The sequence below is a fragment of the Numida meleagris genome, chromosome 11, assembly GCF_002078875.1.
Source record: "Numida meleagris isolate 19003 breed g44 Domestic line chromosome 11, NumMel1.0, whole genome shotgun sequence".
Lineage (NCBI taxonomy): Eukaryota > Metazoa > Chordata > Aves > Galliformes > Numididae > Numida > Numida meleagris.
Genome location: NC_034419.1, coordinates 9,905,796 through 9,920,938, shown reverse-complemented (window position 1 = coordinate 9,920,938; position 15,143 = coordinate 9,905,796). Strand labels below are relative to the sequence as shown.

At 49.0% G+C, this 15,143-nt stretch overlaps 1 long non-coding RNA gene across 2 annotated transcripts in view; it reads right to left on the bottom strand.

Moving 5' to 3' along the window:
* LOC110405082 overlaps nt 1-13,467 on the bottom strand; it is a 33,443-nt gene extending 19,976 nt beyond the window's left edge. The window contains exons 1-3 of one of the 2 annotated variants that reach the window (XR_002442673.1): nt 13,279-13,467; nt 8,039-8,206; nt 5,447-5,640 (exon numbers count right to left, since the gene is read on the bottom strand). This is a non-coding gene — a long non-coding RNA (uncharacterized LOC110405082). Of the gene's footprint in view, nt 1-5,446; nt 5,641-8,038; nt 8,207-13,278 lie in introns of those variants that run through there. The other variant, XR_002442672.1, reaches the window with a different exon arrangement.

The following is a 15,143-nucleotide window of genomic DNA, read 5'->3' as shown; positions in this document are numbered from 1 at the left end:
ACCTTCCAACTCAACCAGCTTGTCTAAAGCACACATTGGCTGGGAGAGAGCAGAGCAGACTGGCTCCAGGCCCTGGGAGATGATCGCTGAGCTTGGGTGAGCGGTCTCGAGGCTGCAGGTGGGCTGAGAGAGAGGACAACAGCTGTTTCTGCTTCACCCAGATCAGATCTTCCATGCCAGACCACTCCACCCTTGTTCCCAGCGGAGCCACAGCTCTCTGCAGAATCATCAGGGGCCATTCTTCTGAAAATGCTCTCACACTCACCAAAAATAACCTGAGAGCCTGGGCACGGCTGAAAGAAGATGAATGCATTGGCTGAGCTCAGCAGTTCAGAGCTGCTGCTCCAGCCAGAGCTTAGCCAGCATGTCTCTACCCACTCCAGCTTTGGGGAGGGAGGAAGCAGAGCTGGGAAATAGCTTCCCAGAAAGTCCAGTGATGAAGAATGGATGGAAGGAAATCTCATGAATCAACTCTCTGAGTGCAGCTACAATGTTCTCACCTTACCCTGCCAAATCACTGGAAGATGATACACCATGTGGTGCTGTGTCTTGTACTCAGAGCACACACAGCAGAAACTCACTCCACTACTTGCTCCATGCTGTCCATATAGAATCATAGAATCACTAAGTCTGGAAAAGACCACTAAGATCACCGATTCCAACCATCAATGCATCCCCACCATGCCCACTGACCACATCCCTCAGTGCCACATCTCTATGTTTCTTGAACACCTCCAGAGGCAGTGACTCCACCACCTCCCTGGGCAGCCTGTTCCCTTTCTGAGAAAAAATGTTTCGTAGTATCCAACCTGAACTGCCTCTGGTGCAACTTGAGGCCATCACTTCTTGTCTACAGAGACCCAACTGGAGCTTGGGCCCACCTAGACCCAACTTGAGCTTGTAAGCACTACCACAAACACAGACAAGGGAGGTTTGTTCTCTTTAGCTCTTTTCAACCTTTGTTGCAGCACTCAAAGAGGATGAGGACAAGTTTCAGTACCTGCAGGACAGGATGACCCTGTCCAGCATTTGTACAACGCAAGCCACCCCTGGCATCAGCAGTCTCCACGTGATATTTCCATTCCTTTCAGGAAGAAGAAGCTTGATGATGTTTTGACTCCCTTTTCAGAGACTCCCACACAGCACTTTATAATCCAACTTTGCTCTCAAATACACATCCTGGGCTGCATCCCAGAGATGTATGTCAGGCATGAAGCGCTGTCAGTCAGCCCCAGTCACAACACTTCAGGGCTTAGGAGAAGTCTGATGGATCGGAGTGAAGGGGGAGGAGAAGAAAAGGCTGAGCAGCGAAAAATGAGAGGAGAAAGACAAATCAAGTGAGGAAATGGCAGGGGCTATGCCATACAGCAAGGATGCTTTTCATCTGTGATACAGCAGTGGTGTCAGGCACTGAAAAGGACAAAGATGTTCAGACAGAGTCAGGCAGGGAGGAAGCTGGTCTGACACCCGACGACTCTTATCCGCCTTGTTCTCCGAGTAGCTGCAGGCAGCAGGGACTGAGAATCACTGCCACATCAGCAGCACAGCAATTAATGTCAAGTGGGCCTTAGGGACAAAGCTACCAGAAAAAGTGTGTGCCTGGCTAAATGCCACTTCTTGAGTTGGCTTGGATATCTGCAGCCCTCAGCCAAGAGCAGCCAAATGGCCACAGCACTGGGATTTCCCACACCGTGTTCATGAGGTGCAGGAATGGGTCACTGCAGGAATGACCTGGGGCAGTCCTCCTGTCATGACCCAGATGTTTTCCTGCATAACACCTGCAATCCTGAGTGGCAAGAAAGGCAAAGCTGAATGAAATAGGAAGTACTATGGGAGCAACCAAAACTGTGCTCATGTGAAGACAGAGGGGAATACATTTAAGCAGGAGTTCAGAAGAGGTGATTAAGAAAGGGCAGTGGGTGAAGGAGGAGGTTCCTCCCAGTTCTGGAGAATGAAGGAAATGGAAAAAAAGACCTCAAACACTGCACAGAAGTTTGAGATTAGTCAAGGATGATCATGTCTTGAATTTCAGTCTCTTCCACCACACATGAAATGAGTAAATATTATTTGGGCTGAAGAAACAGGCAGGGTCTATCTCTAGATACTTCATAGCTTAATTGAGATAGGTATTCACTGAAGCTTGAACAGGAACCCACATCTCCTCTACTCCCAGGTGAGTGCCTGAGTGCCTGTGGTGGAAGTCCTACTTCTTAGTCCCTCTCTGCAATCCAAGGATTTGATAATTTTTACTTATTCCTCACAAAGTAAAAAGCTCAAATGGCAGAGGCTGAGCAGAATCAGACTACAAGGCCACAGAGCCATGGTGAGGAGCTAACAGTCTTTCAGGTCATTTGTATGACCTAACCATTAGAAAGAAGAAATGTCCAAAGAGATGAGGATACAGTGAGCCTTCTCCTTCACTGACTTCTAGAAAGTGCTGCGAAACAGCTCTACAAACACAGAAAGGGATCAAGGAGAGAGAAAGATCCCAGGCACCCCACCACTCCCCCACCTCAACCTCAACCTGCAAAGATATCAGCCTGACAGCACATGCTTGCAAACCCCAGCCCAGCTCAGACTGGGTGAATGTGACAATCCATTTCTGACAGCGTGTCAATACAAAGCAATTTAGGAGTGCATGAAAAATCGACCTGAGGTAACAGGCAATTTCTCCGCTCTGCTGGCTAGACGGAAGTAGGGACCAATGAGGCCAGCCGCCCTGAGCGTGCTCACCTCAGCAGCACCTGCTCTGCCTGCATGTGCTGTCACATTAGCAGCTCTCACCAGGACCAGGGATGGAGCAAGGCAAGAGCATGGCATCATCTGCAGGGTATGGTCTCAGGATGGGGACAAAGGAGAGCTGAGGTCAGCATCCCCTTCTTTTTACCCATTAAGATTTTGTTAATTGGGAGGCATTTCAATACGTAAAGTAATTGGCTTGTCAAAATAGAGTAGGCAGACTTAAATGTATGCATGATCACAAGGCAGCACCCTGACCTCAAGCCCATACAACCTGCCCCATAGGCAGGGAGCTGCTGGCTGAACCCCTCCAGGCTGCAGAGGTACGAGTGGGTGGTTTGGGCAACCCAAGAGCCCAATGCCAGAGAAGCCAACACACTGCCTGTACGGTGCCCACCAGCAGCCATCCCAGAGCACTGCCTCTGCCATGTTGCACAGGCACCTTGGCTCAAACACAAAGATTGGCGTAGAAAAGCAGAAGGTGAGCCTGATCCAAGCAAATTTGTCTGCAAATGTGGAGAGCAGCAGCAGCATGCTGGCAGTGCTCATCCTGCACAGCAGGCTCACGGACACTCCCACCACGCTAAAAGCATCAAGATCCGTCATTCTTAAAAGCAGAAAGCACAACAGATGGAGCGTGCACCACTGAGCCCGGCCCTTTTCTCCCTCCCAGCCCCAGGATGTTTCAGCCTGAAGAGCTGATGCAGATCCCTCATTCATCTAGAGAGGACAGAAGTGCCACCTCCGCTGAGAGAGGCAGTAGAAATGATACTTGCTTCCTGTTTTTCAGATTGAACGACTTTGAATTGGATAATAATATCCAACTCATGTTAGATATTAGGAAAAGTTTATTCTCCTAAAGAGTCAAGAGGCATTGGAACAGGCTGCCCAGGGAGGTGGTGGAGCCATCATCCCTGGAGGTGTTCAAGAACCATGGAGATGTGGCATCAAGGGACATGGTTAGTGAGCATGATGGGGTTGGGAGAATGGTCGGACTGAATGACCATAGTGGTCTTTTCCAACCTTAATTATTCTATGATTTGGGCTGAAATTCCTGCCCGTGCTGCATACTGTCTACATACAGCTCCAGAGCGGGCTAAGCAAGGAAATGCACAAGTCAAAGAAAGGGTAGAATGGGTGGAGAGAGGAAATAAAGTTGCAGTGAATCTGCCAGAATGACATGCTGGATTAAACCTACCCATGGTCACATGTTTTACCCAGGAAATCATGGGCTAGAGCTGGAGAGGCAGGGTTTGGGGTTGGGTCCTTTTTGTGTGGTTGCATTAAGAGTAAGATACCCATTTTATTTGGATTTAATAAGCTAGTTAATGCATGTTAACAAAATTAAAAGTCTTTATTAAAGGCAGATGTACTGGTGTATGAATAGCTAAGCATCAGCGTTGCCTTCAGATCATCCGCAGCTTTAGTGTCTGCTTCTAATAACCAGCTGTCACTTACTGCGATGTGGTAACTCTCTTATTAAATCCTAAATGGGCATATGGAGGTTACATTCAAAGTTGTCCTTCCCCCCTACGTTTCTATCTTTTCCCACACATGACTGAGCCAACTCACGAATTCCCTGCAACTTTTTTCCCCTTCATTAATGAGATGCACATTGAGATCAGAAAGGCCAGATGATGACCAGTCTTTTTGTTTTTACATCACTTTGGAAAAACCCATAAGACTCCCTGTATGTCAAAGGAGTCCTAACACATTCCAGATGCCTCAGCACTAATTGTGCTTTTTCTACTTGAAGCCACTAAGCTCTCTCAAGAAGCTACGCAACCACAAGCCTCATTTGTCCAGCACTGCCATGCTCCTGGACAGCTTTACAGCAACAGCCTGGCAAGATCAGCCCTTGGATGAGCCATCACCACCACCGCAGCACAAGCACCTACATATTCACACACTGCATATTCAGAGGATGCTGGAATCCAGGGCTTGCAAGGAGCAAAACTTGTTTTCTCTGATGGGAGTTGGGATGGAGGGTTAAACAAGAAAATTGATCTTGTCTGCAAGGTTCCAGAAAAAACGCCATCAGAAGCAAACAGTACATACAGTCAGGATAATACTTTCACCTTCTATCGTTTTTCTCAGATTTTGCTTTTTACCTGAGGCAGATGCAACCAGCAAGGCGCAGAGGGACATGGTTTAGTCGGCATGGTGGTGATGGGTTGGCAGTTGGACTTGATGAACTTGATAGACTTTTCCAACGCTAATGATTCTATGTAGGCAGGGAGCAGTACCTGTACCTTCCAGCACTGTGCCCTCCAGCTGGGAGCAGAGGGGATGTGCTTCCCCTGCCCGGTCACAGCAGCAGGCTGAAGCCACATCGGCTGTATAGGGACAGCTCTGCTCTATCCTTCACAGGATCCATCATTAGGACTCGTCTCACACTGACTGCTTCCTGATTCCCCATCCTTCCCTGACATGGATCTATATGCTCTTAATAGCATTTGAATAGTCAGTGCAGTTGGCTGAGGGGAGGAGGAGGGAGGCAGGAGGCTCTGGTGCTGCAGTGTATTAACAGTGTATCAGCGTGGATCAGCCTTGCAGACCTGAGGCAATGATGACCGTGTGTTTAGGAGGGCCTGATCCCATCTCCCTCAGCCTTCCAGCTCCATGTGGTGATTTAGATTGTGAATCTGAAAACTGTGAAACAAGGGGAACAGGGCACCATGTCCCAGAACCACACTCACAGAGCTCTGGCCTCACCACCTACCACATCACAGTGGGATTGCCATCCCGCTCCTGCTGTGCGAGGTACCTCAAGTGCCCACGATGCTCCTCTAACTCCAAGCCCATGCTCTTCCTAGGGACACCCTCTCATTTTTCATCATTATCGAGGAGAGCTGGGAGTTGTTTCATGCAAGAGCACAAGCAGATATGTTGCTGTAATGTCTGAAAGAAACAGAAACAGACCCTTCTTTGCACCTCATGGAGCTGAGCAGCCAACTGCCAGAGCCAGGCCGTGGGCACTGCAGCTCTGGGAAGTGGAAGAGAGCAGCAGGGGACGTGCCCTCCTTCTGTTTGCTTGCCTAGGCACTACTGTCAGCTGCAAGCACACGGTATTTGTGGTCTATGCTTGCCCATCCTCATGTCTGAAGGTCCTGTACACACTGCTATCAATCATCCGCAGAAATATTAAGCTGCTAGAGAGCTGACACTGTCATGTGCTGTATTCATTCACTTGAGGATCAAGTGTCCAAATGAAAGTGGTAATGGAGTCCAAACACAGAGCCTCCTCTGTCCCTGATCTCATTATGGCCCCAATGCGTGCCCCAACCCCTTTCCCTCCAGGTCTCTCTTCCCACAGCACTGACCACAGCTCATAAATTAATAAGTGCATGTACTTTTAAAATCAGGTTTGTGGTGAGGGAGAAAGTGAAGATGAAGTGGAAAGGAAGGGAGAAAAAACAGACACAATACATGCAAACCCACACAAACAGTTAAACACTGCAAAAAAGGTTTAATGGCAGGTAAGCCCACCAAACCACAAACCCCTTGGTCTCTAGTGGGCATGGTGGGGATGGGTTGATGGTTGGACTGGATGATCCTAGTGGTCTCTTCCAACCTGAATCATTCTATTATTCTATCTACCAGCCAGATGCCTTAATACGCTTCCTACCAGTGGCAGTATGGTACACAAGGACCCAGAATCCTTTGTTCTTACTCCAGTTATGTGCCAAGTTAAACACAGAGGGGGGAAAAAAAAAAAAACCTAATCCACAGTCAGTCTTTAATCTTGTGCAGCTTATTAAAACCAAGAGGACAAGATAATCCACCCAGGCTGGCAACTTGGAGGCTGCTCATTCCCTCTCCAGAAGAAATCAGCTCGTGTTTTCTCCTAAGGGTCCCAGGAGACTCAAAGACCAGAAGACACTGACAATATGCTACAGAGAAGAAGGGGGGGGAAAAAGGTAATTATGGAAAAGGCTCAGAGGAAAGCTTGTTTCTGCACAGCTGCCAAGGGCAAGTGGGAGCAGTACGCACAGCAGGAGATGCTGGCTCCGGGCTTGGGCAATCAGAGGATCACACCCAAGAGGCAGAGCCAGCTGGGGCGGGCTCATCCTGAGCCACAAAAAGGCTGGAGAAGGGAAGAGGAAGAGGATTAGGATTTTGTGCTGCAAGCTACAGGGAGAGGAGCTACAGAGGAGAACCTGGGTTGGATATGTCACATGGGAAAAGACCTGACCCAGGCCCCATGTTGCCCAGTTTGACTAGTGCTAGACAAGTTTGAATGGACGTGGAGAAACTATCAGAAAAATACTTACTCTGGGAGACTAACTTGCCAAATGAAGACCAAAAAAAAAAAAAAAACTCCTGCAACAGCAAGGTCCAGACACCCTAGCTGCAACTGTCAAAAATGGAATGGCAGCAGTAGATACAGCATCAAAAATGATATTGGTTTATACTCAACATTGCTAAGTGATAAGAGTGCTGCGGAAGAGCTGTAACTGTAAAATAATGATGGACAGGGTGACTTATTTAAAACTTATGCCATATTTGACTTATTTTAAACAGAACAGACAGATAAACGGCGGTAGAGTGCTGCCTAAAGGTTCCTGGTTTCAAAAGGGCAAACCCATGTCTTGGATATAAAATAGAAGTTCAAATGTCTTCAAACCAAATGCAAAACTCCCTAGAGAATGCATCTGAAGTGTGGAAAAAATACTCATGGAGCAGATCCTGAACAGCTCCTACTTTGCTGAAATGAATCTTGTAATAGGGACAGAAGGAATAAGGAGAGAGCATAAAAAGGGAAATGATTAAGCAGCAGAGAAAGCAGTTTTTTAGGGGCTGTGAAGTAGTGAGATGGAGTGAGAAATGCCAAAAGTCAAACTGAATTAGACCTTAGGAAGGATATTAAAACAAATAGTGAAAGGTTCTCTGGCCATACAAACACAAAGATAATAAAGACAGAACAGGCAATGCTGTGAGCAGGACAGGGGAAGAGAGTTCACAGAAAATCTAGGTGAGGCCCCAAGACTAAATGAATTCTTTTCGGCAGCTCTGGACAGAGTCAACAATTGTAAGCATATGAACTAAGCTGGGTAACCAGTAGGGAAAGTCGTAGAATGGCTTAGCTTGGAGAGAACCTTGCAGATCTTCTACTTCCAACTCCCCTGCTGCGGGCTGGTTACCAACCCCTAGATCATGCTGCCCAGGGCCCCATCCATCCTGGCCTTGAGCATCCCCAGGAATGGGGCATCCACAACTTCTCTGGGCTACTGTGTCAGTGTCTCAGCACCCTCCAAGTAAATAATTTTTTTCCAGTATCTAAAGAAAATGTACTTACCATAGCTGAGAGGGAAGTGAGGATCCAAGATCTTCCTGTGATCAAGTGATGGGCCCCTAGGCAGCTCCCAGCCCAAAGTCCTGCAGGAACCAGCCCATGCCATGACAGGACTAGAGTGAGGGCTTTGATAGATCCGTCAGTGAGGAGGTGGAGAACACAAAGTGCAGCCTGTAAGTAAGAAGAATGAAAAAGCAATCTGAGCATCTGACAACTCAGTGTGGAAGGGAAGAAGGGAAGACAAGAGGAGGGCTGCGGGATGCCATACTATCCTGTTTGGGGATATTTTCATTTTTTTCCTATTTTTCTGTTAATAACCAATCTCATAGATAAAGGAAAAACTGCATTGTAGTGAACTATGTAATGCAGTGGCATGATCACAGAATCGTCTGAGTTGGAAGGGGCCTTTAAAGGCCATCTGGTCCAATTACCCTGCAGTGAACAGGGACACCTCCAGCTCCATCGTGTGCTCAGAGCCCAGTCCAGCCTGAAAATGGGAATGATGGGAAGTGATTTGTTATGGTAAAGCGAATGAGGTTTAGCCCAGGCAATGTAGAGCCAGACTGGGATCTTGTGGAGCAGAAGCAGAGGACCAGGAGGGAAGGGGACACCAACAACACATTATCCACTCTAAGGATGGGAGGAGTGGGGACATGCAGACTTTTTGTTTACTTGCCCAAAGGAGGTACGATTACTCTGCATCCTGACTATAAACAAGGGAAAAAAAAAATGAAAGTGGAAGAAAGACACCAGTGCTAAAAATATATAAAGTAGCTAGAAACATGTCTAAGCTCAAAGTGATGCCTCACTAGAGCAGTGAGGCAGCTGGGCAAACGACAGGGAAAACATAAAGAAATAAATAAAGAAGAGGAGGAAATATTTTTAAGATGAAGCCTGCTAGGAGTATGAAAGGGATTTTATAAGGTGGTTCCCAGCTGGGAATTTGTCCATGGTACCAGGGTTAACACACCCAGTACTCTGAAAAATACCAAGGGATTTTCAGCAGCCAGAAATTGCCAAGACTCGGGTTTTAAATCTCCACTGCTGAAGCGCAACTATTTATTCAGAGCAGTTCCACTTGAGCAACTATGTGAAATGCTGCTCTGAGACTCTCTAAAGTCTCCCGGGGAGCAGGCAAAAAATACATATATTCTGTCTGGAGCTGATTCTCTTTCCACATTTCTCTCCCTCTCATCCCTCTTCACCGCTAACAGGATTTGCATCAGAGCAGCCCAACCCTCAGTGCAGCTCCCAGCCCCTCTCCCTCAGCTTGTCAACCCATGAATACATCACCTCTGGATACGAGGAACAGGGTCCTGGGCAGCTGGGGGAGCTACAAACAGCTCTGTGCCCCTCAAGCAGTAAAAGACTTGAGGCATCTGTGCTTTATAGAACAGTTTAGCTGTGTCCAAGAAGTACCAGCTAGGAGCAGATGCTTTCGGAGCCTCTCAAGGCTTTCTTAATAATGTCAGCCCACCTTGAATGAAAGAAAACTGAGTCATCTCCATCCTAAGCAAAATGAGAAGGTACTAGCATGCTCGAGGACTCACAGGGAGCAAAGAGCTCACCTTATGGAAACATAGAATGGCTTAGGTTGGAGAGGACCTTTAGGATCATCTAGTCCCAACCCCCTGATGTGGGCAGGGCTGCCAACCACCAGATCAGGCTGCCCAGGGCCCTATGCAACCTGGCCTTGAATACCTCCTGGGACAGGACACCCACCTTCCCTCCTGCCATCTCCTTACATATGTGCTATGGGGAAGAGCCACTGCCTGACACACCCAGGTAACCCAACACCAGGGCATCATTTTGGTGAGATCAGTGGGTCCCCATAGGTCCTTTACCTCTCTCTTGCCCACTCCACACACCCCTTCCCCCCCCCCCTTTCTCCTGCCCTTCTCCGCTCCTTGCACCAAAGGCGCGTTTGACCTCAATCTGTCGGCTTGGATTAGAGTCCGGAGCCATTCCCCTCTGCCGAGCATGGAGCCCATCAGGGCTGCAAGGCTGTGTCTGCCACGACGGGTTACAGGAGACAGGGTCAGCGAGGGCTGCACAGCGCTGGGCTGCAAAAGGACTGGAAACAAACGGAGCTTGGCGTGCCCATGGAAGGAGGCTGAGCAGAAAGTGTTAAGGGGTAGAGGATTGGTACTCAAGAGGCATCTACAAACAAAAGTCAATGAAAAGGTTCCATGTGTGAAGTGCAACAGAGCACATTCTTTGGCCCAGAGAATCTGGCTGAACATGGATACACTCTGCTATCCCCAGATCAGTGCATCTTCACTCAAGCTGCCCTTGGCACGCCCCAAAATTGCCTGAGCAGGAGAAGAACTCCTGCAGGAAGCCCCCTTGTTCTTCCCCACATCTCATCCCACCCCATCCCACCCCACAGTAAGGACAAATCCAAGGAAAGGTGAGAGGAAGGGGAGGAGGTGCCCTTTGTTCCTAGGTGGACAAAAAGGGCAGAAATATTTGCACAGTGAGGTAAAGCCTGGGATGAAGCAGGACAATGGTCCCCATGAGCCCCTCACATGCGCACAGCCCAGCAGAGGGGTCAGAAGGGGAGGGCAGGAGTCCCGGAGGCCTCCACTGCATTGGCTGAGGATGACAGGCTGAGCCTGACAGCTCTGCGTGCTGTCACCTCCTATTGCACAGCGTTCCCTGAAGGACAGCAGGGTGAGCATGGTGCCCAGAGCCCTGATGAGTGGGCTAGAAGGCACAGTGACTCGGCCAGGAACCAACCCCAGCCTCTCCAGTCCAAGCCTCTCCTAGAAACACCAGCAGAGACATTTCCCCTCTGCTCTGCTAAGTCCCAGCTGATCTACCCATGCCCAGGGCCTCCAAGATTTTGCTCCATTCAGCAACAGGCAGAAAATCCAGCACAGCCACACGTGGACAAGTGCCACCCCAAGCCAGTGCTGCCCTACCTGTCTCTGTGGCCACCGAAGCTCATCCAGCAGCTGGGACACACAGTGACATAGCAGTGACATGACGGAGGCCCAGCTGCAGCTCATGCACTGGAGGACAGCTTGGCCACAGTGTCCAGGGGCATGAGCAGCAACAAGAGTGGCATGTCCCTCAAGCTGTCCTGACAGCTGACTCGGCTGTGCTCTCCTTCCCCTGCCCAACCCTTGACCCCACAACCCAAAAGCCTCCTCTTACTCCAGTCCAGTGACACAGAAAAACAGCCGTCAGGATGGGGGGAAGGGGTCGGATGCCAGCGTGGAGAAACCCTCTGAGTCAGACACACAAACCAACCCAAATCACTGCTCCTTGCGGATGTCACAAGAAGTAGCACAAACAGTAGCTGCAGGAAAAAAATCCAATAGGCACCAATTAAATGCATGACTTGATGCCTCCGCCACGGCAGCCAGTGGTGGCTTGCTGGTGGCAGCCGAGTGTCACCGGTCATCACTGACATTGCTGAGCCTCTGCCTCTCCCAGGGGACGCTGGGGATGGTCAGAGTGTTGCCAGTGCAGCTATTGCTGCATGCACAGGCCTGCGTTCCAGATAGCTTGATGTGAAGTACACCACAAGGCCACCGATGTGCTACCTTGAAACCAGGGGACTGCCATTTGGTCATAAGCCCAAATGTCCCTTGGAGCACTGGGTGGACCCAATGGAAGAGTCTACTCAAAATCTGAGCTAGCACAGGCAGGGGCATTCCTGCTATCACTGAGCTGGTTGCTACAGCTACCGCCAGCCCAGCAAAGGTCCTGCCCTGTCCCTTAACAAGACAGAGAAGGGGTCACTGAATGGCAGAGACACCTGGAGTGTCAATGTGGGAAAGCCAAGTGAGTCCCGGAGAAAGACGAGAGCAGCTTGAGCCCCACGTTTTGCTCATGGTGATGCAGCCATCTGTGTTTGACACCCCAAAAGGTGACTCAGAAGGGTTGCACTGATGTGGTCCCATCGGAGTGCGACTGGCCATCCTGTCCCAGTGCAAGCGCTCCTGAAAGAATCCCTCCCAGGGCAGGAATCGTGCACCACAGCTCGCCCGGGTGTTTGCATCTCTCTACAGCAGCAGCAGTGGTTCCTGGGGGCACTGAGCCTCAGTTTTCCTACAGCACTGCTGTCTGCTCCCCTGCAGCTTCCTGCAGCCAGCACCCGGGGAAGGAGCATCCAGCACACGGCAAGCACATCTGCAAGGCAAACGCTTCCCTTCTCTGATGTTAGCTGCAGCCACTAGAGGGTAACCCAGCCCACTGAGTCAGCCCAGAGCCTTGCTTTCATACAGCGGGTAGCAGGTAACTGCCTGAACCCCAGTCGCTAATTATGGGGCGCCCTGCCTATATCAGCCCCCAGTCCCCCCCAGCCAAGCAGACAGCCCTACTGGCCACCCCTGAGCCCAGCAGCCTGGAGAAGGCAATGCCATTGCACCAGGATGCTGCGGGCTGCTCCTTCCAGTTGGACAAGGCTGCATCTCCAAGCTCGTTAAGAATTGCACAAAATAATAATAATAATGAAATAACATTTTTAAAACCCACCATAACCCTGAAATCTTCATTAATTATGAATTTTGCATGGCAACTGTTACTAAGAGAGTCTCCTCTGAAACTGATGTTCAAAGAACTTTACATCAAATCTTCAAACAGCTGAGAAGGTTCAAGCTACAAAGTCGAAACATCTGTTGCTTTCCATGCATTTTTCAATGGGGAGATCAGAGAGGAGAAAAAAGTGTACAAAATAATCCTGGTTCTGCTTTATTATTTAAATACAATGACAGCCTATGATATACACTCTGTGCAGAGAGGGAGAGAAAAAGCAAAAATGAGTGCAGTGTTATACAGTTCTACCTACTGGAGCCAAAAATATAATATGCTTCCATTTGCTTTAAATGTAGCCCTTCTGGGAAATGCTGTATTAATAGCCCTAGGGGATGATGTCTTAAACAGGAAAAGAAGGGCATCTCCTCCAGCAGGAGCAATGAGCTGACAGTCTCACCCCTCCTCTGGCTGCCGTGGAACACAATGGTGGGAGCAGCAAAACAATTCCCAACATTCCCAAGGTTTTCCAGGTCTATGGTTTCATGTAGGATCAATATCTCTTTTGGAGGAACAATGAATTTTTTTGTTGAGCAGCAAGAGGAAATATCTAACAGCATTTGGGTTAAAGAGTCCAATCCAATGCACCTCTAGCCAAGGTGCCCTGAGAGATGAGATCTAGACATACGCAAAGTCTCTGCATTTGTGTTTCAACTACATTAATGGGAGCCCTGAGCATTGCTGTGTTGTAAGGACAGTACCTTATGAGAGATTTACCAGCAGATGAGCTCTTCTTCAAATAGAGGAGCTGACTTCAGCTTTCACACCATATGCTTCCGAGGGATGCTGGCCCTCTGAGAGTCAGGCTGGAAGACACCTGGTCTGCCGAGGCAGATTCATCTAATGCCAGAAATTAGATCAATTAGCAAACTTCAGATGAAGAGCTGGACATCAAGTACATCCGTAACAAAAGCCTGGGAACAGCTTCTTGGGTCCCTGTACCAAGTTCCTGCTGTCACAGGCACTGTATTATATAATAGAATCATAGAATTACTGGGTCAAAAGGGACCCTTAAAGGCCACCTGGTCCAACCCCTGCAATGAACAGGGACACCTACAGCTCCGTCAGGTGCTCAGAGCCCGTCCAGCCTGACCTTGGCTGTCTCCAGGGACAGGCACCCAGCACCTCTCTGGTGGTTATTATCTCTTAATAAATATAAAGCTCAGAGCCCAGCAGCCTCCTGCCCATCCCACCAGACAGCAGTGGTTGGAAGCAGTGGCTGAAGCTGCTACAAAAATTCCCTCCTCCCCAGGCTGTGCAGTTCAATTACCACATCCAAGTGGATTTATCAAACTATAAAGCAAATTGAATAATCTCGTGCTTCAGGCCTATAAAACATAAGTATTATACCTGGAAGTACTTTGACGAAGTAATAAAGATGGAGAGTAGAGGAGAGGAGAGGGAAGAGCAACCAGCTTCTTTTTAATGTGAATCACATTTTAATTCTTAACGTGAAATCGAATTGAATCAATGCTCAGCTCCAAGGTCCATCTGCATTGTGGGAGCGTCCAGTTGGGAACTGAACTGACCACACTGGGAGCAACTTCTGTAGCATAAGGCTGTTTGGTCAGGATCCATAACAGGATCATAGAATCATGGAATCTTTTGAGTTGGATGGGACCCCTAAAGGCCATCTGGCCCAACCCCCCTGCAATGCACAGGGACACCCACAGCTCCATCAGGTGCTCAGAGCCAGTCCAGCCTGACCTTGGCTGTCTGCAGAGATGGGGCACCACTACCTCTCTGGGCAAACTGTACCTCACTACTCTTACAGTAAAAAACTTCTTCCTTACATCCAGGTTAAATCTCCCCTCTTTTAGTTTGAAACCATTTCCCCTTGTCCTGTCACAACAGACTATGCTAAAGAGTCTGTCCCCTGCTATCTTACAGCCCCCCTTTAGCTACCGAAACACTGAAAGGGATCCATAACTCAAAGTGAGCAGCAAGCTGCAGACAGAGCTTCACTCTTTGGCTCCATCCTATCTCTGCAGCCTTCCTGTGATCCAGGGGCATTATTCCACAGAGCCATGAGTTCTTCTCCCCAAACACAAGCACGTAGGACCTCCACGTCCCAACACCTCCAGTTTCCCCACTCACTCAGAGCTGGGAGACCTGACAGAGTTGGGTGGTAAAATCACCCAGCCCCTCAGAAAAGACAAAATAATTTCCCTGTGATTTCCCACCGAAGTAAATACCCCTCTGGCCATATGCTCAAGCTGCAGCAGACGCCGGCCCCACTCCCATGCTTGTTATTTACTCGCCGCTTGCTGCCTTCCTTCTGCCCCAGTGACCCCAATGTTCAACAGTCCTTGCTCCGCCGTTAACCCCATTTGGGTTTAGGGGCTGATTCACTCTCAGTGCCAGAGGTTTTCACCATCAAAAAGCTCTGTTACCATGGGAACTCCCATGGGCAATGGGATGGAGGAGCCCCTGGGGACCACACAACCCCACTCCCACTACCAATGGCTGCAGATGAGCGCGGAAATCCCGCTGCTCTCTTTAAGTCCCTCTGCATTAGCACCAGCTCACACAATTTTTGCTTTGTCTTTTCCTTTTTTTTTTTTTT